Genomic DNA, 24,300 nt, shown 5'->3' on the forward strand with positions numbered 1-24,300 from the left:
GCGTGGGGGGTTGAACCTGGGCCAGGGATGCCATCAGGAGCAGCAAGGGACTGGGCAGAAAGCTCCCTGAACGTAGAACCTGAGGATGGAATAGCGATGGAATGGCCCCTTAGCCAAAGGGCCAGTCCAGGAGCAGGTGTGGCACCCATCCTGGGAGGAGGCAGGGCTGGAGGCCAGCTGGGCTGAGGGGGGCTGCTGGGCAGGGCCAGAAGCATTCCTGGGCATTCCTGGGAGAGAACCAAGTGCAGGGACTCCCTTAATTTCTGAGCTGGGGCTGGAGGTGGCGCGGCAGGATCTCCATTCCCAGCCCCAGCAGTGCTCACAGTGCGGGCTCCTGGTCTTGCTGCCCTTCACCCTAACCCTTCACTGCCCTCTTTTCCATCTGCCCCATCTTTGTCCTGCTGGCCATTTGCTGCTCTTCAGCTGGAGTTTGTGGAGGCTGCAGGCAGCACGTGAGGGCCTGAGTTCCTGGGAAGTGTGGAGGGGGCGGCGCGCCGTCGTTTCTGACTTCGGGAGGAGTTCAGATTTAGTTCTGTGCTTCAGGCCATTAGAAAAGGAACAGGCAATTATGCACTCATGTCTAAATATATTTCAGAGTGTAACATATGTTTTGTGCAAGTCAGTCTTGTATACTAATTTATTATTTTTATAACACTTATTCATTTAGGATTTTAAATAGCTTCATTTTGTAGACCACATTACTTTGCAAAGAAGAGAATAAATTCAAGAAGAAAGTGAAGTAGAAGCTGCAAGTCTAGAATATTCTGCATCAGCTTATTTACTAGAAGAGGGAATTGTGTGAGAGGGTAAGCTTTTTTCCTGGTTTGTAGGAAACAAAGATATTAAATAGTAATTATATGTGAAGTGCACATATCAGCTGGGGCAAGTAATACTTTGATATCTTTATTTCATCAGTCATATAAGTTCATTCTTTCATTTCCTTTGTGAAGCAGGGAACACATATTATATACCATAGCACATGCCACTGAGACAGAAAAAACAGATCTACTTTTAATTTTATTTTGCTCAGTTGGAACTTTGGCTCCTTGCTTCTCTTGGGGAGAAAAAAAAAAACCCACGAATAACAACAGCAAGTTTTATTCAAATCTTGGTGAGCTTTTGCTGAAATCACAGCTGGATGATATGTATTGTGGGGGGTAGGAGTAAAAGGAGGGAACTGCTTTTATTTAGATGCATCCTGCCCAGGAGAGAAAGAAAATTGTCCTTCTGGTCAGTCCTTCTGTAACAGGGCAACCAGAAAGAAGAGTGCTCTTATTACGTAAAGGCACCATTGGTAAAATTACTGATTGCCTATTACTATTAAAGCCACAGAAAGTCAGAACCATGCTAAATTAAATGGTGATAAGGCTTAGAAAGAAGCACCAAGAATGTTTGCAGCCCTTGCACTCCCTAAAAGCAGGAGTAAGTGGGTGATGGGTGCAGCAAAATACAGCAAAGCTTTCTTGAGGCATAAAAGTTTCAGATCTCTGAGATCACAGGGAGTGTTTGAAAACACTGAATTGAGGAAGCATAAATTTAAAATTGCTTCTTTAGCTGAGATGAAAACAAAGGGCTTCTTAAACAATGTTAACAAACTGAGGAAGCCATACTGGAAATGACTACACTTGTTTTTTTAAGTCCTGCTTTCTGTGTGTAAGGAGAGGAGGAATCACAGATATGACAGAATGGGTTGGGTCGGAAGGGACCACAGCTGGCCCAGCCTCCCATCTCCAGCAGGGCCATCCCAGAGCACACAGCACAGGATTGTGTCCAGAGGGGGCTGGAGTGTACCCAGTGAGGGACACTCCACACTTCTCTAGGCAATCTGTTCCACGCTTGGTCACTGCACAGGGAGGTTCTTCCTTATGTTCACGCAGAACTTTCAGAGCATCAGTTTCTGCCTGTCGCCTCTTGTCCTCTTGCTGGGCACCTGGTGCATCCTCTGACACTGTCCCCTCAGGCATTAAGAGACACTGATGAGGTCTCCTCTCAGTCATCTCCTCCCCAGGTTGAGCAGGCCCTTTGCAGGCTCAGCTGCTGCGATACACCACAGCAAGCAAACCCTAGGATGGATGATGATTTGCCCAGAAAGGGAAAAGAGACACTCTTTTCCTTCTCTTTTTCCCAGAGAGGGAAAGCTCCATAACCTGATTTTTCCATTTCAGTAATAGCATGAGCTCTGCTTTTATTCAAAGTCTTAGAGGAGTTCTCACTTCTTTACTGGTTAACAAGACAGGCAAAGGAGCAAAGCAGCCAAACCAGCTCCCTCCCTCTGTCCAGGCCAAGGCTGTTTGGGTAATCCCACGGGTTAGGGGTCCCTGCCACTGTCACAGCCTGGAGAGCAGGTGGGCTGCTGCAGGAGCTGGGTGAGCTGCACCTCTGAGCCTGCCAGCCAGCCCCTGCTCTCCCACTGCCCTGGGGCTGCACAGTGCTAGAACTCTCTGTAGGGATTACTGGTCCACTGTGGGCTCTTCTTTTCTCCACCCTGAAGCTCAGACCTGAGCTCCTGAGGAGGAGGTGAGGAAAGCGTGTGCTCCATGGTTTAATTTAATTACACGTAAGATGATTAAGGATGTTATCTTCATTTCCAGGGGAAATGAAACATTCAGCCAGCATCCTGTCAGAAGGCTGGCACGTCTCAGTGCTGGCTGCTTTCTGCTGCCTTCTGCAGAGTCTGGGGCTTTCTTCAAAGCACAGGCACCACAGCTGACCCAGAGCGTGATTTCTTGGTGGAACTTCTTTAAAGGCATGAATTGAAACAGAGCAAAGAAATTTGGGCTCTGAACAAGAAGGGCTTTGTGTCTACTCAGCACATGTCTGTCCAATCCCAAAAAAACCCCATGAATGCCTCCACCCCGTGTGATAGCAGCTGTAACGAGGCCTCTGGGATGGCAGTGATGGGAAGATGTAGATAAAGGAGGAACAGAGGGGTATAAAGAAAAGTGAGAAGCAAGAGAGGTCATTGCCACTGCTGTTATTGCTTCACTGAAGTGTAATCTTTTGTGATCTCTTTGGAACGGGAGGTAAATAATAAAACACAAGGGAGGGGAAAAAATTAAAATAAATGCAGCCTGTGAATGCATGTTAAAACAGATGTCAGATTAAAAATAACTGAAAAAAGAAATTCTACTGTAGGGGAAAAACTGCCTTTTCCTTCAACATTTTATATTCCACCTTCATTAGGCAAAAAGTGAAAGAGCTGTAAAGGAAAAGGGGAACTTTTGTTGTTTCCCTCTGAATGTTAAGAAAAGCCTAATGCAGGCACGGAGGGGAGGCTCTGTGGTTCCTGGTGCTGGAGCAATTCTCAGGCTGAAGCCCAGAAGCTGCAAGGATGTTAAACAGATGCTGTGTGTGCCGAGCCCTGGGACCTGAAGCTTTAAACCTGCAGTGCTGCACATCCAGGTGGTTTCATCCTCTCCATCCTCCCTCCCTTAGTCCCTTCAGGGCTGACAAGTCCTCTAATGTTGTAAAGAAATAAACCCTGCAATCTGGTAGGATCACATCATCCAGTAATGTCCCTCTAACTATAGATCCAGGCACCAGGGACTGACTTCTAGTTTCTTCAGCACTTTTAAATGGGTTATTTCAGTGTTTGATGGCAGCAGAGTGGGGAGCATCTTCACTTATTCTTTCCCCAGATGGCAGCCCAGACCACACCCGTCCTTGGGGATAGGAAATACAAAATGCCTGTGCCAGTCTGTAAATCAGTGTCACCTCAGCTCTCTTCTGCTAAATGTGCTTCAGAATAGCCCCTAAAAACTCATGATCTGAAAAGCTGCTCTGCATCTGTTTAAAGCTCAAGGAGCTTTAAATAAATAGCTGAAGACATACCGAGGGTGGACAGGAAGCCACTACATTTCTTGGAGAGCTGGCGTGGCTTGTTCAGGTCAGCTAATGAAATGGGAACAATCTTTACATGGTTTCCTTCTTTATTTCTGAGTGTGGAATGCAGGTTTAAATGGAAAAGGCACAGCTCTGTGACTAGTGCTTACAGGAAGAGTCAGAAATGACAGATATCTTTGGCTGCTGCTCTAGTGTGGATGTCCAACATACTCAAACAACTTGATGGCATCCAGCGTGGGTATATTCCTACAGTGATGGAGAAAAATATCTTCACTTTTCTCTACCATTACCCTGAGCAAATTCCCACAACTCCTATTACTTTAAGACACTTAAGATGAGGAGGTGAGGAGGAGGCAGCTGAGGCAGAAGAAAAAGGTATCCCCAGCGGACTGAAGGCAAAGCTGTTCCGTAATTTCTGAAACATTTCTTGAGCTTGCCCTGACAATGCCGGGTAAAATCCCAATGCAGGATCCCTCAGAAGCGCTGCTGGTGAGCAGGAGGATCTTGGCATTGTGCTGGCTTAGATTTGCCAGAGAGGAAGGAGCAGACGTGGCCCCGGGCAGCTCCACACTGCCAGTCAGGGTGAAAGGGGGGTGTTAGCAACACGGGAGGGCACTGAGCTGCTTCGGAGTGCTGTGCTAGCCTGCGGGCAAGTCACACGTGGCATTTTCAGAGAGGATGGACAGGTTTCCGTGGCCACTCACCAGATCACCTCTGCCCACAGACTGTCCTTGGAGACACAGCAGGGGTGGCCCCGGGAGCAATGACCTCCCCATCGAAGTTGTGCAGGCAGAGGTTTCCAGGAGGTCTCTCCTGTACTCCTCCCTCTGATCTAATTTCGTTCACTTCCCACCCCTGCTTCTTTAAAAAAAAAAAAAAAATTCCTCTTGACCTTCTGCTCTGAATAAACAAATAAATGCATAAATAAAAGTTACTTCCACTGCACAGAAGTATCTATCCACTCCTCATTGAGTGTGTGTTCCCTGAGCTGCCTCCTCCAGTGGAAATTTCTTTGTTTAGTGTTAATTCCATTTCATTTTGCTGATCGTGGCTGCCATTGTCTCCATTAGAGGGCCTCAGAGCAGTGTGTTACAGTATTTTAGGATGGGATTTAAACCTCTATATGTACTTTGGGCCTAATTTCCTGCTGTATAGCTCTCCTGAACTCAATGGGGTGTAAAACTGGTGCAACACTCGGAGAGAGCAGGAAAAAAGTGCTGTGCCTGAGAATACATCAGTGCTTTGGGTTTTGCTGACGAGATTAAGAAACTCTGAGATGCTAAGAGAGAATTTTAAATACACGTGTGACAGGTGAGGCAGATGTGTAAGTTAATTGCTGCTTGTGTGTTTGAACACAGAGTAATTGGTCAATAGGGTATGTTTCCAGAGAACAGGAGTGAAGTGCATGAGCAAAGCACAAATAGAGCTTTAAATCCTTCCTCAGAAATTACACTCATTCCAGGCAGAAGTTGGAGTCTCAACCACTTACAGGAGTCATAAACATTTTATTCTCCATTATGCTCCAATTGTGGCGCTGGCGAGCTAATTGCTTGGACTGAAATTTTCTAGGTAGGTGTCTTCCTTGACTGAACTTTCTCACAGAAAGAGTGTCAGAAGATGAAGCTGAACAAAAATAAGGGGTGGGCTGGGAGTTTTCAGCCCACACCTAGAAACTGGAGCAGTTGAGACCCATGGAATTCCAGTGTTTCGGGGCGTGAGCCTGTGGCAAGGGGGAGATGGTCCTGCTGCTGGGACCTGCCTTTGTGGTGTCAGTGTGGCACGTGGTGCCTGCCAGAGCGTAATTCCACCAGCAGGCAGGGGCTAGGCTGGAGGGGGAGAAAGGCACTGGTGCAGGTTAGAGGGATAAAGGAAACAGGAACAGTAAAGTGGAAGGGAAGGCATGGAGGAGGAAATGACTCAGAAGTCCAGATGCAGAGCAGGACTGATCCAAGAAGGGTGGAAGTGAACCAGCCAGAATCACGGTCCCTCATCTGGAGAGGAGGAATACTAGCACCAAAAGGAAAGGAATCACAATCAATCTCCCACCAGTTTAGTTTTGGGAATGGCTGGGAGACAGACAGGCGGACCAGGAAACATCATTGCCACTGCAAGTGGCATTTACAAAGGTTGAGACATGATTGCACGGGCAGTTTAGTCTTTTGTAACTTTGAAATGCTTTGCCCTCCAGACCTCAGGGTTTATTCCTTGCTTCCTGTCACATATTATACATTTAATTCGTCTGAGCAATTGAGTCATTGAGGCAGGGATTGATTGTTTGGTCCTGTTTTCACACAGCCCTTGCTGGGATGTGTTGTGCTTCTTGGCTGGTGCCTTTGCACACCACGGATGCAAAAGTGCTGATGGAGGTAAATGTGAATCACAGCAATGGAGGAGAATGGTTTGATACAAAGAGCTGGGTTTATATCAGGGGCACCGGGCAAAAACAGCAAAGGGGGAGTTTAGGAGGAGTGCCAGCCAGTCTTTATTATCTCAGATTGTCTGGCAGCCCACCAGGGAGGCAGCAGGAGCCCCCCAGCTGGGACCCAACCCCATACAAGAGGGTTCAGAAAGCACAGGCCTGCACAGGGAGGCAGATGGGCCTTGTGGGTCCACTCCATCTTTAACTTCTCAGATCTTGTACAGCTTTCCCCAAAAGCCAGCACAAAAGAGCGTCAAAGACAGAATACATATTCATGGCCATTTCTGGAGCTGCAAACTAGGAAAAGAAATCAAGTCATTCTCATCCGTGGACTGAAATTGAGAGTACACTCTAATCCAAAAGGATCCCAGCTCACAGAGTGATGTATGAAAATCTTATAAAGCACTGCAACACTCCATAAATAATTTTCAAACAAGAAGCTTTTTGTTTCAGTGATGGCAATACTAAAAAGGGGGAATGGCAAATAGCCGTCAAGAAGAGGCTGAGACTCCGAAGCACTCTGTGCTGATGTTAACTTTAATCACTGCAAGAGTTACACCCAGAGTTATCAGTCATTTATCAGAAGCTGCAGATGATCATTGCAGAGGTTTAGATTAACACGGACTGGAGCCTGGTGCTGTGCCAGTGGGGTGCCACGTGACGGGCAGCCCATGGAATAAACATTCTGGCACATCAGAGCACTATAAATCCTCCAAATGAAAGAAATTAAAAAGCCAGGAGCAATTTTGAAAATGATTTATGATTGGAGGTGCACTTAGGAATGCTTTTATTGTCACGGGAACATCTCCTTTCACATCCTTAAGGTGACAGACCCACTCTGCTTCTGCATTTCTTGGGCTACCCTGCAGATGTGAGCACCACGGAAGCGTGCTGGGGGCTGGGGGGCACACGGGCACTTCAACAGCATCCCCTGAGTTGTGAGGGTTGGCTTTGCAGAGCCCCAGGGTGAGAGAGCTGCAAATCCGTTCTGACATTTTAAGTATGAGAAAAGACACCAGTTGCGGGGTGGTTTTTTTCTCCCCTTTTACATCTATACCATAACCATGTTCCTAAGTGCACGTATAAACATTTTATAACATGGATTTGGAATAACACTTGAAAAATAAACTTAAGAATAGTTCCTAAGCAGAAGGTATTCTTATCAAAATAGCAGTCTGTTGCAAGTCAGCCCTTTGCTCCATACGTAAAAGATGCAGCACTATCTGTTAGTGTTCTGCTGGTGTAAATATTGCTGAATGTTTCGCTAAAATACAGTTCTCCTGCTGATGCAGATATGTTTTCTTAAACAAAAAGTGCTTTCACTACAAAGTGAAAGGCCAAACACTGTGGTTTGCAGGCAGAGTGCTCTCTTGCTTACTCCAGGAAGAGCAGTGGCAGTGGGGGTGAAGGCTGGGCTGTCTGGTATATCCAAGATTTGGGCATGTCGGGTGATCCTGCCCTGAGCCAGTGATACCCTGGGCCATGGACACAAACCTCCCTGCAGCTTTCCTGCCTGCCTTCTGCTCTGGGCATGGCTTCCCTGCTTGGCCTCGTGCCCCTTGTTCTTCTGGAGTGTCCCAGTGGGGTGCTGTGCACAGGTACCCAGTGCTGGAATATGTCACTGCAGGACACGAGAAAGCACGATGGGAGCTGCTGCTATTGTCACAGTAAAAGCACTGATTTATTTTTTCTGACTCCAGCATTTATAGTTTCCCAAAGGTGCCAGTGGATTGGAGGGTGAAAGTGCCACCTCTCCAACGACACTGGACAAACTACCAGTCCATTAAATTTTTCTGCCTCTATGAAGGAATGTAAAACAATAAGTTATTTACAGAAAGTTTGCAAGTTTGCTACAAGAATGTAAACTCAGAAGGCTTTAGAAAATCTTAAAAAATCAGGGTGACAGGAATACATTTGGGTTAGCAACTCCATGTGGTCATTACTGTCCTCAGATGGATCAAAACTTTAAAAAAAAGTCAGCGTGGGTGATGGTTTCGGGTAAAGGCTGGCACATCTCCCAGGGCTGCCTGCCTTCCTTAGTGATTGTGGGTACCTGTATTGATCTACAAACATTTCCTCCACGTGTTCTCACTGTTGACTCCTTAGAAAGGGTTAATTTTGCATCTACCTCCTGATCTGTTTGATGTTCCCGTCCTGGGGCAGTGCAGCACAACAACTTTTATAACTTGGTTGGAGGTCGGCTCTTCAAAGCCTGGCAGCTCAGGAGCTGCCTTACAAAACTCTGCGTGTGCTTGCTGAACGCGACTTTTCCTGTGCTGGGCGTTGAACTCCTGCAAGGTTCTCCCACCCTTCTGGGGGGAGCCCCTCACATCCCCAGCCCCGAGAACAAGGAGTGCCCCTCCCTGTGGACACACACCCTGAGTGGACTGACAGTTCAGGGAGCCTCGAGTGCATGGGCAGCCTTGTGGGGTCCCTCTCCACCCTCATGTAGGGAGAATGTGGTGGGAGCCTTTTGGGGATTACGTGTGGCAGGCTCTTTTTGAATTTACAAGCATTTGTTTACATTTTGAAAGCATCTCGTAGTGTGGTTTATCTGTTGTGGTGCTGATATTGACCCTGGATTTATAGTTTACCCATTGCCAGTCAATTACATGTCATTAATAAATCAGTAACTTGCTTTACTCTAAAACATTAACTCTTAACTCTTGCTTACTCTAAAACATACAAATTGAGCAGCTTTTCCCTGCAACAACACAAATCTTTCTCTGTCCATTTCTGAGAAATAAACCAATGAAGTTGTAAAGCAGCTCCCCTCTGCCACCCACCAAATTCAGGTATCTCTTTGCACCTGCCAGACCTCATCCACCACGGTGGACAAAAAGGGCAGAATGGGAAAAAGAGGAGCTGGACTCTGAGGGAGAAGCTCCCCATGGAAATGAAGGGTACAGCTAAGTGTTTCCCAGGGCAGCAATAACTCAGGGTGGGGGGAAAAGACCAGCGAGTTCTTGGAACAGAGGGAGAGTCCTGTGAGTTGTACAAATTGTGCCGAGGAAAACTGGAGGGAGTGCAGTTGCCTCAAACCCAGCGAGCACAAAGAGGGCTTTAATCCATCAGGATTGCTCTGTGCAAAGCCTGAGCTAAGGAACTGCTCACTCACTGCCCTGGCTCTGTGCAGACCAGGTCTTTGCTCTGTGCATCCAGCCTAGTCTTGATCTCTCTTCCCCCTTTACTACAAGGCTGCTGTGACATTCATAGATCCCTATTTAAGGATAAATAAACTGGGAGAAATTCTCTGCCTGCATAGCAGGTTAATGTTCCTCCCTTTTTGGTAATTTGGATTTGATCTAGAAATACTAAGCCATAATTTTAACAAGGCAGATGCTGCCAGAACTGCAAGGTGCAAGAAAAAGTGTTTTAATCCTTGTGTTGCACTTAAAGCACCGATATGAGTAGATGCAGTGCAGGACACTTCAGCATGGATCAGCTCCACAAGAGGTCCTCCATCCTCAGTGCAAGAGCGTGTCTGAACCCTGGCCTGGGAGCCAGAGGGGGGTGATCCCACCCCACACACCCCAGTCTGTATTTCAGCACTGGGACCCAAACTGGGAAGTGTCTGTGGTGCCCGTTTTCAGCTTCCTTTTTCTGCCTCTGTCGAGGTGGGGCTGAAGGCACTCGAGTCGATGGCTCACATTCAGACTCAGGTGTTTATTGTTTCTTACCAATGTTACAGCCTCACAGCTGTGAGTTCTGCAGTCTTTCATTAGCAAGGCACAAAATGGCCAACTAGCTCTTGTTACAAGGTCTTTTAAGGCTAAACTATCCAATTAAGAAATGACACCTAAATTATTTTCACTTTTAGCCCAATAACTGATCACTCAAAGCCTGCACTGTGGACTTTTCTGTCTGATTACACAATACCACCCAAACCCATGGAGAAGAAGGTGAAGAAGAAAGTGAAGAAGAAGGACCAGCCTGTCCTAAAACCTCCATCTTGCTTCATATATATTACTGTATTCTAAAACCCCAAACTCTAAGTTTTCCACCCTGTGATACTACACACCTCTAACCAACTTCACACCCGCAATCCCAGTGCCAGCAATCAATTTTGGAAGCTTCTCCACAGCCTCAGGGCCAGTGCAGTGCTCTCCTGGGAGTCAGAGTCTGTGCCCAGAGAAAGTCTGAAGTTCTCAGCATCCAGAACTCCAGCACTGTGGGTTTTCCAGAGGCTCTGCCTGCCCCCTGCCCCATGGAAGGACAGACAGAGCCCCACTCATGGACAGAGCTCTGTGGGGACGTGTGCCTTGTCCTGCAGGGCCCTTCCCTGCCTGCCTCTGTCGCCCAGCCCGTCAGCACTCCAGCAGGAGCAGGGGATGCCACCAGGCACAGTCAGCAGCACACAGTGCAAGAGCCACGTGTGATTGTCTGTGAGTGCTCCAGGGCTTTGTGTAAGGCACATTTAGAGATTTCATTGTGAAGTCGCTTCAAACTCTGAACTAATGGGTAGTTTGGCAACAGCCTCTACGTATGAAATCATTATTAATTCCTTTAGTGCCATAATAACATTGATTTAGGTGAACTCTTATAACATAGAAATTGTATAGTATTTAGCTGTAATTAACGTCCCCTAATTAAGAAGTGCTGCCAAGCAGTTTTCTCTGCTGGCTCTGTTGTACTTAAGTGCAGCTGGATGAAAATTAACCACAAAGGGAACAGCTTGTGTTTTATGTGGAGTTTGCCTTTGATTGATTAAAAACCTATTCCTTATTACTTTATTTGATTATCAAAGAGGGTACACTGGATTATCAGTGTTACAAATGGCCTCCAAGTCCACATGCCACACACATTTGGGTAAGCATTTAAGCCCAGTGACTTGTCTGCACATTCAGAAAATTCAGAGATTTATTCTGTCTCAATACAACAAGTTACCATAATAAAAGCAAATTGATTTCAATGTGTCTGTAATTAATGAAGTCTGAAGAAATTCAAGCAGAATTAGCACAATTTAATGTCCACTCAGAGGAAAAAGTCATGCACTGCAAGCTGAGAAGCATTTGTTGATGTGAAAAATGCTGACATTTTTGGAAATTCAAATTATAAATGAAATACTGCTGTCAGTTTACTGTGCAACTTTGTAGCATATGGTGCTTCTGCTGGTGGGTGTTATTTCAAAGTTTGCAAATCACACTATGAGAGTGTCCCTCTGGTGAGCTTTTGCAACGCTTAGCAACTGTGAATCAAAAGTGACAGTACAGAGGAAGAGGGATTAAAAAAACAATTTCTCTTTCTCTAAGTCGGTAGAACAAAGTGCACAATAAGTGCACAATAATACATTTTTACAGGGGAAAAGAAAAGGAGGCCAACATGCCAAAGCTAAGGGAGACCAGTGCCTCCATTCCTGCAGAATAATGCACGAAGTCTTCTAAATTGTTAAAATAAAAATATGGTTTCTGTCTCCCAGTCTCTCTGACTGTGCTATGACAAGAGAATTAAAGCAACTGGCAGGTACAACATATAATGATTCACTTTTAGAATTAGGAGAGTTGCTGCAAGACATAATGCAATCCCCTCAGTTGGTCCAGATGTTTCTTTTCTCCATCTCTGAAAAAAGTTCCTGCAAGCACAGAATAACATTTGCCATTTTGAAAAGCATTGTCCATCTGAGGCTGACAACACAGAGGAAAAAATCAGAAAAAAAAAAAATTAGGTTCTGTAGTAGTCCAGCAGTGTGGATTCCAACTAGGCTGATAATTCACAGGTAAGGTAAATTTAAATAACTGAAATATGAAGACATCCTTCACCTTGGTTTTCAGGAATCTGCTACCCAGTGACCCCTTTAATGTGCATTTCCACTATCAAGGAGTGAACTTAAGGCTTGGATTCACTGTGGTTTGATCTGACCTTGGTTGCTGCTTGCTGCTCTGCTCCAGGTAGTGACTTTTGGCACCAAGGTGGAACTGTGGCTGTGAGGAAAAGACCTCAGCAATTTGCCAATCAAGCTGGCTGAGAATAGAAAGTGATGGGGCTGTCAGTAGCACTTCAAGCATAAGCAATTCCAAACTAAGCAATTTGGAAATTTAAATAGTTATAATGACCAAGATTCTCTACGTTGGCCCTTAATTACTGCAATGTCAGTTCAGCTGAAAATTGCCTTTCCTGGGTAATGATAATTCTTAGAAAAGTCTTTGCTTATACACCCACCCATTGCACTCATTAAGTCAAGCTCCTTCCTTTAGTCTGAAGAGCTGTCAATTTTACGTGCCATCACCAATCATCTGCCATCTAAAACATCTCCAGGCTGTCTAGCTGAAGGCAGGTTTGTTCTGTGTCAGCTGCAGGCTCTGCAGGGCAGCCCAGCCTGCTGCTGGAGCACTGCTGCACCAAATGGGCCCCATGAGCTGCTCCACGAGCAAGGAGTGACTCCAGTTTGGTTGTTGGCACTGGGGCCCCTGCAATGGCACTGTGCTTTTTTAACATGTGAGGGGGCTCCTCTCTGTTCCACACACCATATTTCTTATCTTTCTCTTGCAGCAGCCTGCTATTTCCTGTTCATCACTATCACATTACAACTGTCTGCTCATCTGCTCTGGTGGACATCACTAACTGGTTTTCTTTTAGCAGGAAAAGACATGAGAAAGGAGCAAAACCATCTCCATCACCTGAATGTGTTATCAATGGTTCAATGTTACTGTAACAGCTGTTAGAATTTTTTTTTTTATTTCCCAGAAAAGACCAGCAACACCTCGCAGCTGTGTGTGCAGAACAGCAATGCTTCCTGTCCCTCTTCCAGTCAACCTGGAGCAGGCTCTGCCTTGTGCCTTCATATCAGTAATGTGGAATTCCAGGGAAACCAGGAAAAAACCACAAGCAGCTCCAGCACGTAGTGCAGTTCTTGGAGTGTCCTCCCCACTCAGCCTATTCTATTCTATTCTATTCTATTCTATTCTATTCTATTCTATTCTATTCTAATTTCTATTTCTATTTCTATTTCTATTTCTATTTCTATTTCTATTTCTATTTCTATTCTGGAAATGGACTCCACTTTTGATTTGAAAAGGTAGAGGGTTTCTTACACTCTGCTTTGTTGACCAGAACCCCTCTCACCAGCCCTGCATGCTGAATGTGCCATTCTGCCACCTTCTGTAACAGCTGCATAAGGGTTGCAATCAGATTCTTGCAGTCAGAATAGTTTCTTACTAGTTCTGATGCAACTTGCTCACTTTTTCACCCCGTTCCTGATTCTTGGCTTGCACACAATGAAGTAGGAGGGGCCTTAGGCACTTAAAAAAAAACCCAAAAAACCAGCCCTCAATAAAGCCCCTTAAGGGCCCATTTTAATTCTTATGCTCTTGATGTGCAAGTTCTTACCCTGCTATTCCCCTAGAAGCAGTTTATTTCTGTCTGCCAGCACTGCCAAAGTGACAAAATCCCCTTTCCCACCCACCATGTAATTGCTCTGTTGATGCCCTTCCCACACATGCCTGGAGAAAGCAAGCTCTCACTTTATTTGCACTGCTGAAGTGAATAACATCTCTTTCCTCCCTCCATGTGGCTTTCAAGCAGTCCCACTGCCATTAGTTATTTCTATTCTGGAGCAGCACCCCATCTGAGAAGGGAGCATGTTCCAAGGGAAGGGAAGCCAAGGCCTGATCTGCCAGCTCTCATGTGCCCACAGCTCCTGGAGCTGAGGAATTTGGGGCTTGTCAGAAAGGCAGAAGCAAGCATTACAAATAGGGGACATTCAGAGGAAGGGAGTAAAATAAGAAAATCAAAGGCTGCATTTTAAAATTTTTTTTTTTTTTTTTTTTTTTTTTTTTTCTGCAAAGGCTATGGGATAAAGTAGCTCCCTCTGTTCTGTGCTTGCACAGTGCCACGTTGTTAATTTCAGATTATGATGGGAAAACTATCCATTGAAATTGGGTTATTTTAACTTTCCCAGTGCCTCTCACTCTCAGTCTTCTCCGTGTAAACTTCTATTGTATGCAGAAAGCAAAAGTAGTTCTAGAATCAGTCTAAAGTTATGTTTGTCTTTTAATTTCTTTTGGGTTTATTTATCCATCTACTCTAAAGGTGCACCAGAGATTAATTTCCCCACCTCATTCCAGCTGCCTGGTGTATGATTACAGAAAACCACACCACCACAACTAACTAAATCATCAGAAATAATTTTTTCAGCTTGCCTAAGGAAACTGACCCCAAACTCTTGTTAAAACATCAAAATTTACTGGCATGTTATGTGGATACAAGAAATAGAGTTTCAGAACCACTCACCTCTAAGGCAAACAATGCTTAATAAATGTATTTCTTAATAAAATCTTAAAATATAATAACGTGGCCTGAGATAGAACAAATTTTTGCTTTAGACATGCTAAGTTTTTCACGTAGTTTTGCTCCTCTGTGGTTTGGCAATCTAAGATTGGTAAATAACCATAGTTATATTGTTAAATAATAGCAGAGCATGGCTCTAACACATTGTGCAGCCAGCACCCCATTATATGCAGCTTTACAATTTTGCAATGTGACAACTCTCTTTGCAGGGAAGAAGTCCTCAACAATGGTCTAAATCACACATTTGTTCTTCCTCTGAGCTCTGGTGGTTGTCAAAACCTGTTGCACTCTAGCAGGGGAGCCTTTCAGACACGTCCCAGGGCTGGCCTCGTGCTGGCAGAACGCATTAAAGGCCACTCAAGTGCCATGGAGGAATCACAGAAACCTCTCATGCCCAGCCACCCCGAGCAGCCACACGCCGTGGTCAGCTCTCCTCCTCCTCTGCCAGGCTCAGCAACCACCAGGGCCTGGCTGCAAGCAGTTGCAACCACAGTCAGATCAAACCACAGTGAATCCAAGCCTTAAGTTCACTCCTTGATAGTGGAAATGCACATTAAAGGGGTCACTGGGCAGCAGATTCCTGAAAACCATGGTGAAGGATGTCTTCATATTTCAGTTATTTAAATTTACCTTACCTGTGAATTATCAGCCTAGTTGGAATCCACACTGCTGGACTACTACAGAACCTATTTTTTTTTTTTTTCTGATTTTTTCCTCTGTGTTGTCAGCCTCAGATGGACAATGCTTTTCAAATGGCAAATGTTATTCTGTGCTTGCAGGAACTTTTTTTCAGAGATGGAGAAAAGAAACATCTGGACCAACTGAGGGGATTGCATTATGTCTTGCAGCAACTCTCCTAATTACTTCCTTAGAATGTGTTCAGGATATCAGAGAGGGTGTTATCAAAAGTAATGCACCTACCGAAGTTAGGGAAAAATGGGAAGAGTCTCATTTTAGTGAGAGCATAATGGACCACCCTGTCCCTCTCTGGGTATCCAGACTTTGCTCTGTGCTGCTTTACCATTTCCCTCTGCTCTAGCTAATTCCTCTTAAAGCAGACAAAGTTTTTATTTGAACTTGTTTGTTCAGAATTAATGAGTTAATTTTCGAAGCCGCCGAAATGTGTCTGTGAAGGAGCTGTACTGATTCCCATTCTCTCCCTGGGATAACTCATGGAAATCTGTTCTGGGGGAGAACCTTATCATGCAACTCATAATGCTCTTCTGATGGTGCTGCCATGCTGGACACTGGCTGTGCCCTTTTAGGCTTGGCTTCTAGTCCTTCACTCTGCCTTTTTATCCCCAACAGGACCTTCTGTCTCCAGTTCAGGTATTACCATATCTTCATAGCTGCACCTGATTACAACATTTTATAATCAGCTCTAAATTTTTCCATTTAAACCACAGCAGAATGGATTTGTTAATGGCAGTCTGCAAATAGCAGCCTTTGTCATAAAGCCCTGCATTAAAATTTTATCTTTATGGAAATATTTATATTTGGGGTTGGATAAACAGCAACCAGTTCTGCTGTGAGTACAAATCAGTGCTCCTGCTGTGCAAATTGAGGGGATGAAAAAACGTGAGTGAAGACGAGACTCTGCAGTATGCTCCCCAATGATCTGCAGAATGCCCCCAAACCCTCTTATTTATTCCTAGGCAGTGACTCCAAAGCTGAAATAAAACCATGTTCCTCAGAGTGGTTTTTGACTGGTTCCAAGGTGATATTTCCATCAGCAGTGATTTATTTTTCTCAGCAGTCCCTCAGATCCAGCCCTTCTGAGGAACTCAAGAGAGGAAAACTGGGCTCACCCTCACTTGCCAATAGGGTTTTGCAGTGCTGCAGCACTTGAGGAGACTCAGCACATCCAGACATGTCTTTTTTCACTCTCAGAGGACTCAGACCTGCAGAAGGTGTCCTCCCCTCAGCACCAAGGCACAGCCCAGTGGTGGCATGGTGGCTCTCCAGGTGTGGGAATGCTCCCCTGAGTGCCAGAACAGCTGTGAGTGAAGGTGGCAGCTCTTCTGAAAAGCCAAGGAGCTTCTGTGTGGATTGAGCTGGGAGGAGAAAGAGGGTGCATAAGCAAGAAACACATAATCCATGCAAGAGTATTTGGTCCCAAGGAGTGATCCTTTTTTACACTGCATGGATTTTTACACAGATAAAATACAGAAAGAGCTGGGGCTGGAACTCAGCATCTTTTGAGCAAAATGCCACAAGCACACAACTGGCTTTGGTCTCCCTCCCTGTCGCCCACTAAATCTCTCCCGTGCCATGGTACAGCTGTGTCCCAAAGGGAGGTTGGAGAATGCAGCCCCATCCTGGCAGCACAGGCCCACACCTTGAGAGGAGAGGGAGGAAACAGATCCAGGCTCCTCCTCTCTGGCCAAATGCCCTAACACCATGGCACTCACAGGACCAGAAAGCCCCCAGTTTAAAAAAAAAACTTAAAGGAAAGCAAAGACTTCCACCATGTTTTATACCCCCATTGGTCAGCATTCCCAAAATTTTTGGATTCCTCTAGGGTAAGCAAATGTATGGTTTGGAGATTTGATCAGGCTTAGGTGTAGGGATAGGCAAAGGGCTGGTCAGCCATTTCAAGGCTAGGAAGCTGATGTCTGTGCCTTAAAATCGATCAGGAGGGTTTGGGCAAGCACAGAAGGGAAAGCTGCCCATCAAAGGTCAAGAGTCACGAGCTGGGGGCCCAAATAAATGGTGCTCAGTAGGACTGCAGTTTGGGATACACTTGGGGAAATAAAGCTCAGGCAGCCCAGCTCTTTTTCTGTCTTCCCCTTTGGGGGCTGACACGCATCCCTGAGCGGGGCTGGAACCTCTCCAGCTGACAAGGTCACAAAGTTTCAGCACCACGCAATTTCTTGCTTTGCTTCCCTCCTGTTTGAGGCAGCCTTAGGTGGGAGGGCAGACAAGCACACGTCTCGTTTAACTTTTGGCTGCGTGGCACAGGATGAGAGACGTACCCAACCTCCCAACTTCTCGCCCCAACTCGCGCTTCCTTCGCGGCTGACATTTCTCCTTCTGCCAAGTCAAATCAAGCCCCTCTCTCCCTCACAGCCATCCTGAAAAGCTGCATTCACAGCCAGTCCAAGGCTCCCGAGCCCGTGCCAGCTCTTTGCACGTGTCAGGGTGGTTGGGAGGGAGGAGAAGGGCCTTGTGAAACACACCTGCTTCGCTTTGCTTTGCTGGGCAAGAGCCTGCTGTCATGTACGAGCCAGGCACGAGGCTTGGGAAGGCACAGGAAAGATTCTAACGCTAACTACAGGAGCAAAATGCATCCCCCTCCGCTCATGCAAAATGTAACCCCTTCCTTTTGCCTTTAGGGTATGCTACCATTGGCTCCAAACTTGCTCTGTTGTGATTTAAATCACAGTTCTGTAGGGTAAAATTTGGCTCAGGATCCTCTGTACTAATTTAGGAGGAAAAGAGGGGCCTCGCTCATGAAATATTTCAGGTATAATCAGGAAATTGTGGTTACAGATGCAATCCAGGAGCGTTTTGGGTTGGTAACCAAGGCAACACTTCTTGCTTCAAGACACACTTTTCTGCAGATAATCTATTGTAATGCCAGTAATTGCAGCTGACAAGGCTCTGTTTGTTGTGAGAGATAATTAGCACTTGAAATAAAGTAACAGATTTAAATAAATTGGGGGGAACTGAGTGGGGCGACCTGATCACTTTAGAAACAAACAAGAGCTCTGGGGGCCTACACATTGTGTGATGTTAGTGGTGGCCTCCACAGAGACTGAACAATACCAGCGTTTATTAGGAGTTGTTTAATTGGGAATTACAGTTGCTTTCATGATGAAAACAATTTTTCTCTTTCTCATCCAGGTTTTATTTACATTACAAAACATGCTTTTAAAAAACTGCACACAAACACATCTACCTGCCTTACCAAATGAAACGACTGATGTTTTCCTATGTTTGCTATTTTGCCTAGAATTTGATTTAGAGCCAGTGTTTTAAAATAAGGGGTTTCTTTGACAGTTGCAGAGTCTAGAGACGCCGTGGTGATTCTGCCCAAGGGTGTGGAGGGAGCATTGTTCATTTGGCAGTCCCAGGTGTGTCCCTAGGGTCAGCTTCAGTCTGCTGCCAGTTTGTTCCTGGCTTGGATTGTTAACATGCCTCTGTTGCTGCCGGGGTGCTGTATCCAGAGCTGGACAGGCAGACCAGGGCTGCTGCCTGCTGCCAGTGGGATCCTGTGTCCTGCAGAAGAGGTGTTAGGTGGGGGGTGAAAGCCACAGCAATCCCCTGAGGCTGCACTAGGAAAGCCAGCCCAGATATTTCATGTTCCTTTCTGTAACTGTGAGACACAGCTACTTGGCTCTGTGGATAGCAAGAGGAGGAATACAGTGCTAATAAACTTTCCTGCCACGGGGAATGGAAGTGTTTTACATAAACTTGTAGCTGTTGAAATGATGATGCCTCTGTGATGCAGTGACACAACGTGTGCCTGCATGCAGCCAAAACTAACCTGGTTGTGTGATCCCCTTTTCCACAGTGCCTGAGCATCATTTCCACAGATAAAGAGAAAATGAGATTTCCTAACAATATGAAATCAGCTTGTTTACAAGGCAGGAATGAAGGCTCAGGCTGCACAGCCTTATCCAGGCTCCCAGGCAGACACAAGGCAGGTTTACATAGGGGAGGCCCTGCCACAGGTTGCCCAGGGAAGCTGTGGATGTCCCATCCCTGGAAGTGTCCAAGGCCAGGCTGGATGGGGCTTTTGAGCAACCTGATCTATTGAAAGGTGCCCATAACCTGTGGCAGGGGGATTGGAACTGGATAAACTTTAAGGTCCTTCCCAAACCAAACCATTCCATGGTTCTATGATCAGTGAACTGAGCCCATGTCCCACAAGGTCAACAGGAGCAGCTGAACCTGGAGGCCACATTTGTCTTCTGAAAGCCAGGCTAGTTTTGGGCTGGATTGATTCATCTCCTCCACAGGATCTCAGCACAACCGTGAAACCTTCTGGCCAGGACATGATATCATATCTAGTGTCAAAACAGAGGCTGTCATACAAATGAATTCATCTCAGGGCTGGCCAGAAGGCAAAATCAGTCCCCTCTTGAGATTTAGTCACGTAAGATATGAAATGCCTAACTCTGGCTAGTAGTGTCATTTCTTTCTCTAATACTTTGTGAAAAAGACAACATCTCTGTTATCCTCGAGACAACAGCTGCATTGCTCCTGCAGCAAACATTAATCAACAATTCACATCAGAATCACACATCTATTGCACATGACTATTCACAGCCCACGTCAGGCAGGACAGAGATATCCTCGGGGGTCCAAAACTGCATTATTCCTTTCTTTCTAAAAGTCAGCTCTGTGCTCAAAGACACCTGAGCTGAGTTTCCTGCTGTTTGCTAACCTCTGCTGAAGGTACAAACATGGCTAGCAGGGGAGGCCACGCTGGGTGTGTGGAGCCCAAGGGATTTCACACTCCCAAGGTGGTCAGGCTGTCCCACAGCAGCTCCCCCACTCCCTGTTTTCCACCCAAGTTCTCCAGAAGCAATCAGAGGAAGGTGCTGTGGTAAAACTACAAGCTCAGCCCATGGACTGCAGTCGTCTTCTTTCTTTAGTAACCAGGAACTGAGTTCCTCCAGGCAATGATTCTGCTTTCTAAATGCTCTGAAACATGCAAAAATGTTGCATTTATAAGTTATTTAAAAACCCACCAGAAATAATGAACTGCAGTAGTTCCCCAGGAATTCAAAATTGCTTACAATTTGTGGTGTATGCAGGACCTTACCACAAATCCCATCCCAGCCCTGGGTCTAAGTAGCTCATAAAAACGGCCTGTTTATTTTCTAAAACGATCTGCATAAAAAAGATTAAGCTTATTTATTGTGAGAATTAACATCTTGCTGAAGCAGTAATGACTTTATCATGGAGGAATGCTCTTCCCCTGGATGCCTCCCTCGGCAGTGCCGTGCAAGGAGACCTGCACTTATGGTCTCCTGGAATAAAGTTAATGCTCATAAGACTCCTCTCTTGCACGCCCACAGCTAAATCCTGGGACCTAGCAGATGGTGTGTGTGTGTGTTTCCTAATGCAGTGCCTTGTCTGTGTGCAGTTGTCACAATTAAATAATAACTCCCCACATCAGCTCGTGTAACGGGAGAGCCAGGGCCACATTTCCCCTCGGAGGGAAGCCATCAAACCCAGCCTGTGGGCAGATGGAGGAGGAAGGAAATAAGGAAATAATACCCACAGCACCCCATCCCCTCCACCCAGGGAGAAAACAGGTTCTGCTCTATGTGGCCAGCCTGTTTTTAAAGGTAAATAAAAACCTCTCTGCCCCCACACTGGCAGAAAATAGGGTCCCAACACATCTGAGGTTAATCTATTATTTTAGGAGAGAAGTCTGACCTTATATATTTGGGATTTTCCCTGCTTTTCATGGTCATGCTCTTGATGGAGGAATTGTGGACATCTGCAGGAGAAGTGCCTGTGACATGAGGCAATTTAGAGTTATCATCTCCTTAAGATAAATGCAACAGCTGCTTGTTATGTTCCTTTATGGATGGAAGACAGAATGATAGGTCTCTGCAGATATTCATTCTTTCCCTGGCTTAGGGAGAGAATTAAGTTGTTGATTACGCCCAGCAAGAAACATCACTGTTCAAACTGAGGACAAATGTGGCTTATTTTAAGGGTAGGAGTTTAACAATTCCACTATTATCCTTCACTTTGCTGTAAAAAAATCCTTTTGCTAAGGATACTATAAATGACTTGAACAGATGAAAGGCATTTAGCCTTTATTTCAGACTAAGAATTAGAATGTGAAATCCAGAAAAGCATCTTTCATGTTTGAGTGTGCAAGTTAAACAGGAAGAAGCTGGAGCTATTTACCTCTTTTGTGTGAAAAGATACAAGGACTCTTTGGCTCCTGTTTCCTGTGGCCAGGCTGTGCTCTGTCCCCAGATCAGCCTCCTGCTTCTCCTGCCCCAGCAAGTCACACTGCCCAAAAGCCAGGCTGTTTCTTGGGAGTGGAGGGGCTGTGGACAGCACCTCCCTGCATCTTCCTCTTCTGTAAGATGGGCCAGTAACACCTGGTCTTTTGTTCTCTTCTATTTCAGCTTCAGGGAACTGAGAATTAAAAACAGGAGCCTGTTCTAAACCTTGCAAAGGGCCTCCACCTCTTAACAAACAAACAAACAAACCACTCCTCCTCCATCTTCAGGATGCTAATATTCTTTCTTTTTGGCTTGAAAAATGGAAGACATAATTTTCTGGAACACATGGATAACTAACTCAGTATTTTATTTCATGATGTGATCATTTTGCTTTACATATGTGAGAAAAAAAGAAAAATTCCACCTTTCAATTTCACATCATATCCTCTAATTAAAAGGCAAGGTGAGCTATTGCCACAAGAAGCTCATAAAGACAACAAACTCACTTTTAATTTTTTTCCCAAAGTTTACAGTATCATAAATATTCATGCCATACTCCCTTCACAGTGTAACTGCTAGAGAACACACTGTAATCTGTTTAAGAAGAACATGAATCAGACTGATAAAAATAATTGGTTGGATTCTTCTTTTAATTTTTTTTAGTGTTTTAAATAAAGCTGTCAAAGGTTCCTGTGGTAATGAAGAGCTTTGTTGTTATGACAACTGCCTATTCCTTTTCCTTTGAAGAAGTCTGCAATTTGATAGGTAAAAGCATCAGGAATAATTAAAAAAAAAAAAAAAAGTAAGTGATGAAAAACATCTGTTAGGACAAATCCCCACCCAAAATCTTAGCAATCATGTCATTAGTGAAGTGACAATCTTCAGGTGGAGTGCCTTCACATCAGCAAGCACAGGGTGTTCAGCAGCTGCTGGGGGTTCAGGTCAGAGAGCTCCTCCCTTTGTCAGGGGCACACGCGGTACTCATGTGACTCTTTCCCTTCCTCTCCCAAGTCTGTTATCAAAAAAAGGCCCTTTCAGGAGTTAGTTCTGCTTCCTCTAATGTCGGGGTCGGGCTGGCAAGACCCCAGCAGTGTGAAAGTCCTTTTTCCCTAGCCCGGCAGCCAAAGAACAGCTCTGGAAGGCGTGAAGCTGAGTTTTCAAGGTTGTTTATTTCTTCTTATCTAAAAGATTCTCTCTCTGACCTGCCGAGGTCCACCTAGTACAGCAGCCATGGCAGTCTGCCCTGAGCCCTGGGTGTCTCCCACATTTTATACTCAAAGTTACGTGTACCATGTTTACAGTTCCCGTACCAACACCTAAAATCTGTGTTGGACAGGGTGTCCCCATCCTAGACCAACAGAAAAGTGTCACCATCACACCGAGACATGGAGGAGAAGAAGGAAGGAAAGGCTAGGGCACACCCAGATTCCTCCATCTTTTATCCCTGAATTACATTCTAAAAAACCCCAAAATTCTACTTTTTTTCACCCTGTACCAATTCCCTTATTACACTGCTTGATCCCTTTTGGCTTGCAATTCCTCATACAAGGTTGGCAGCCTCTCCCATGGGCTAAAATGGAAGCCACGGGTGTTTTTGACTTGTTTCCAAGATCCCTGAGCCTGCTGCCAGGGTCTGGAGGCATCCGGAGCAGCCAGAGGGATGCTCTGGACTCCGACACTCAAATAATTTATTCTGCTGATGTGTTTCAAAAGCAGCCCCCGTTTGCCACAGGGCCCCCGAGCTTTGGGCAAACCGCGGCCCCTCTCCCTGCCGGGGATGGACGGGCAGGGCTGCCCTCGGGGAAGGGGCGCCGGGGAGGGTGAAGCAGAGCTCGGAGCAGTGGCCAAGCCCGGGGTGCAGCTCTCCATGGCTGTGCTGACCCTTCCTGTGAGCGGCTGGGGCTGGCCCACAGCAGCGAGGGCGAGCGGGCGGCCACACTCACACAGCCGTGGGGACAGCCACACTGGGAGTGGTGACATGTACACAGTGGTGGTGACACTCACACAGCGGTGGGGACAGCCACAGTGGAGGTGGTGACATGTACACAGTGGTGGTGACACTCACACAGCGGTGGGGACAGCCACAGTGGGGGTGGTGACATGTACACAGTGGTGGTGACACTCACACAGCGGTGGGGACAGCCACAGTGGGGGTGGTGACACTCACACAGCGGTGGGGACAGCCACAGTGGGGGTGGTGACACTCACACAGCGGTGGGGACAGCCACAGTGGGGGTGGTGACATGTACACAGTGGTGGTGACACTCACACAGGGATGGTGACACACAGTGGGGGTGGTGACATGTATACAATGGTAGTGACACTCATGCAGTGGTGGTGACACTCACACAGGGATGGTGACACAGTGGGGGTGGTGACATGTATACAGTGGTGGTGGTGACAGCCACAGTGGGGGTGGTGACATGTATACAGTGGGGGTGGTGACATGTACACAGTGGGGGTGACACTCACACAGCGGTGGTGACAGCCACAGTGGGGGTGGTGACACACTGTGGTGATGACACTCACGCAGTGCTGATGACAGCCACACACAGTGGTGGTGGTGGTGACACTCACACAGTGGTGGGGATGACAGCAACACAGTAGTGGTGGTGGTGACGCAGAGTGGTGGTGATGACACTCACAGTGGTGGTGACACTTAGTGGTGGTGGTGACAGCCACACACGCAGTGGTGGTGGTGGTGGTGACACACAGAGTAGTGGTGGTGACACAGTGGTGGTGGTGACAGTCCCAGACACACAGTGGTGGTGACAACACACAGTGCTGTTGGTGACACACAGTGGGGGTGGTGACACACTGTGGTGGTGGTGA

Source organism: Vidua macroura, chromosome 5 (genome assembly GCF_024509145.1).
Source record: "Vidua macroura isolate BioBank_ID:100142 chromosome 5, ASM2450914v1, whole genome shotgun sequence".
Lineage (NCBI taxonomy): Eukaryota > Metazoa > Chordata > Aves > Passeriformes > Viduidae > Vidua > Vidua macroura.